Source organism: Sinocyclocheilus rhinocerous, unplaced genomic scaffold, assembly GCF_001515625.1.
Source record: "Sinocyclocheilus rhinocerous isolate Xijiao unplaced genomic scaffold, SAMN03320098_v1.1 scaffold1351, whole genome shotgun sequence".
In the NCBI taxonomy this organism is placed as follows: Eukaryota; Metazoa; Chordata; class Actinopteri; order Cypriniformes; family Cyprinidae; genus Sinocyclocheilus; species Sinocyclocheilus rhinocerous.
Window position 1 is genome coordinate 965,986 of NW_015654494.1, and position 3,420 is coordinate 969,405.

The following is a 3,420-nucleotide window of genomic DNA, read 5'->3' on the forward strand; positions in this document are numbered from 1 at the left end:
TGAATCAGGAGAGAAATCTGCACAGATCAAGCAGCGTTTAAACAGCTCTAAACACATATGTGGCTGGATTTTGATGTGAGAGACAACAGCAGATGCACTTTTTCACTGGAGGAAGCGTTATTATGGATAGTATTTTAGTTAAAAACATCTTGTTTCAGCTTTTGTCTTCTCCAGATGTTAACTGATGGACTGGAGTGCTGTGGATTATTGTGATGTTTTCATCAGCTGTTTGGACTCTCATTCTGACGGCACCCATTCACATCCATTGGTGAGCAAGTGATGCAATGCTACATTTCTCCAAACTTGATGAAAAAACAAACTCATCTACATCTCGGAAGGCCTGAGGGTGAGGACATTTTTAGCACATTGTCATTTTTGGGTGAACTATTCCATTAATTTGTTTTTTGGAAGGAGTTGATCCCATGGGCCACAGATTCCTTTCACTAATGCTCATGAATTTATGGGAATCCCAGATATGTTCTGCTTGAGTCTCGCAGGCCTTTTACGGTAAGGTTCTCACCGAGCTCGAGGTCTCGAATCCCCATGTAACTCTCCAGGAGGTCGTCGACCTTCTTGATGGCCTTGTCTTCGAACTCGCTGGGCTGTTGGAAGACAAACGGTTGGAGATGAGATGAAGAGCAAGCTTAAGGTTGAAAAGGCCTGGGATTTGCACCCTGACTCACGATTTCATATTTAAATCATATATTTATTATTAAATAAATAATGCTGACCGGCTTAACAATAGTGGCCTATGGCTATGTGAGCCTGGGCTATGTTTTCGGAATTACACAGCACAGCGAGAGCACACGTCGCACGAGCACATTTCTCTGAACTACACTACCCATAATGCATTTCACTCTGAACTAACCGTTACAGCTGTAGATAGTGATCTTCTTCACTGATATGACTGCGATAAGCGCGTGCTTCTGACCACACACTCATTATAATGAAAACATCGACCTTAGAAATAACGAACGTGAACACTGGGATAATCGCCGATGTATATGGCGAACCCCAGTTGAAGTGCATACACAAGAATGCTTATTTCATTTAACCAGTTTCATGTCCATTACTATCGGCGTGTCCTCAGAGTGATTACAAATGCTCTGAACTGCGTTTTGCTCCAGCTGAATAAACACAGATGCTAAATGCTGCTGCTAATATGCTTAATATTCGCTCCTGCATACAATGCAAACTGTTAACATGACACTTAGTTTAAACTAGTGATGGGCGCGGTCGAAACACTTCTTCACGAAGCTTCGAAACATTTGCGAATCTTTTGTTTCGAGTCAGTGTTTTGGAGCACGTATCAAACCGGCCAGGTCACGTGATGTTAGCAAACAAAGCTTCGTTACATCATACTGTTTCGAAACGTTTCGAAACTCCGATGGTTCACCACTAGGGGGTGTTGATCTCAAAGTGAACCCATGAACCACTTCTGGTTGCCCAGCTAATCATGTGACATGAAATCCCACGAAATTTTACTATAAAAATAAAGAATTCAAGGCCAGATGTTGTGGATTAAACAAAAGATAACTTCCCTTTAACACAGATGGCTATATAGTTTTAAAAAATGTGTAAAAACATGCAGTAGGCCTACTTTCAACCTAAAAATCACATCATACATTAAAAATTACAAAATGAGCTTACGATAGAATTAAAACCACCTCCTTCCTGAATGATAACACTACTCTTGCCTGCTGGTTTTTATTGACAGCTCTAATGAAAACACTTAATGAAATAATTACATAAATCAATTAATTCATTAATTTATTTATTTCATTGTGTGTTAAGGGTTTGATTATACTTAAATAAAACAAGCACCAATATTTAATAGTATTTAAGTGTTTATTATTTATTTTTAAAAATGTTGTTTCTAAAAAAAAACATTTCCGTTTGTTTTGTAAGTTTGGTCTGAGATTTCGATGCTTTTAAAACGTTTTCACCAGCAGGTGTCGCCAGCATGTGCTGTTTCAAGTGCATGTTTCCTTCTGGAGCATCAGTGGATGCTTGAACCTTTTTTAATAGTTGTGTTTGAGTCCCTCAATCGTCCTCAGTGTGAAAAGATGGATCTCAAAATCATACAGTCACTGCTGGAAAGGGTTCAAATATGCAAAAGATGCTGGGAAACTGAAGAATGTGCAGGAGCTGGAGAATTTTTCTGAAGAACAATGCTAAGTTTAACTGTTCAGAACAAACAAGGGACTCATGAACAACCACCACAAAACATAAAAACAGCCGTGGATCATCCAGGTAACCACACACAGTATTAAGAACCAAGGGTTCACAAACTTTTGAAGGGGGTTATTTTAATAATTTCAGCTTTTTTTTTTTTTTGTCTTGTGGACTATATGTAAACATCTTTTATGTAAAATATCTTACTCGGGACAGTACTAAATAAAAAATAACATGCATTTTGTATGATCTCTCTTATTTTGTTACAATTATTCACATTTTCACAGATTCCGCAAGGGGTTCCCAAACTTTCGCATGCCACGGTATGTATATACAGTTCTCTCCATTTATTTTCAGGAAGCTTCTTATTTACAATATAGTTCAATTACAGTAAAGCTAAATGTTTAAAACAGGAGTTAGCTTCACTACAAGCTACAAAGAAAAAGCTCTGAAGCTGCTTGAGGAGGCGATATCGTTTTAAATATACAATGCTAAAGTAGAAAGGGTAAACTAAACTACAGTCATGCTGCTGAAAATAGCCAGGATTCACTACTTGTAGCTAGTTAGCAAGCTACAGAATTAGCAGCCAGTGGTGGCCATTTTTCCTTTGATCTTCTATGTACAAACACGGCGAGGGAATTGTGCGCACGCTCTGGAGCGTAATTACCCGCGCTTCTTTCACAACGGCTACTAATCCATCACTCTAAAGCATCCAATTAGCTAATGCTATAATGATAATCAAAGGCCTTTCGATTATTAACGGCGGTAATTGGCTGTCACAGACAGCAGAGGCTCATTCAGCGTTTGCTCAGTCTGCCAAGCGTGGCGAGATTTACATGAGTGTTTGTTTCTCTGTGGGAGGAACGTGCCTCGGCTAATTATTAGCATTAACTGCTTTGAGTCTGTAATTACCAAGCGGCAACCTCCCGCTCTCTCTCGTGAAATTACTCAGACCTGCGCACGGGGCAATAGAGTGGGGGAACTATGACGTCACTTTGTAGGCGGGATCGGCTGTTAGCATCACCCTGGTTCCCTCCACAAAAAGCCTATAGGATTTTTCCATAGGCTTTTGGATTATCGCAAAAAATAAGCTCTGTGTTCAGCCATAGTTCATTAAACTTACACGTTTTGTCCATCAAGATAATCTTCACAAAATAATATAACTTATATGAATTTTGAAGCCTAAATAAAAGCGCCAGAACTTAAAATCTAAACTTAGGCTATAAACGAACTACAGCACCACGG

The 3,420-nt window shown here is 39.2% G+C and overlaps 1 long non-coding RNA gene across 1 annotated transcript in view; it reads right to left on the reverse strand.

Moving 5' to 3' along the window:
• The window catches only part of LOC107717156 (uncharacterized), a 3,915-nt gene extending 3,232 nt beyond the window's left edge, over positions 1-683 (reverse strand). Inside the window, exon 1 of the long non-coding RNA XR_001637289.1 lies at positions 521-683. This is a non-coding gene — a long non-coding RNA (uncharacterized LOC107717156). The remainder of the gene's footprint in view (positions 1-520) is intronic.
• Between the last annotated feature and the right edge of the window lie 2,737 nt (positions 684-3,420).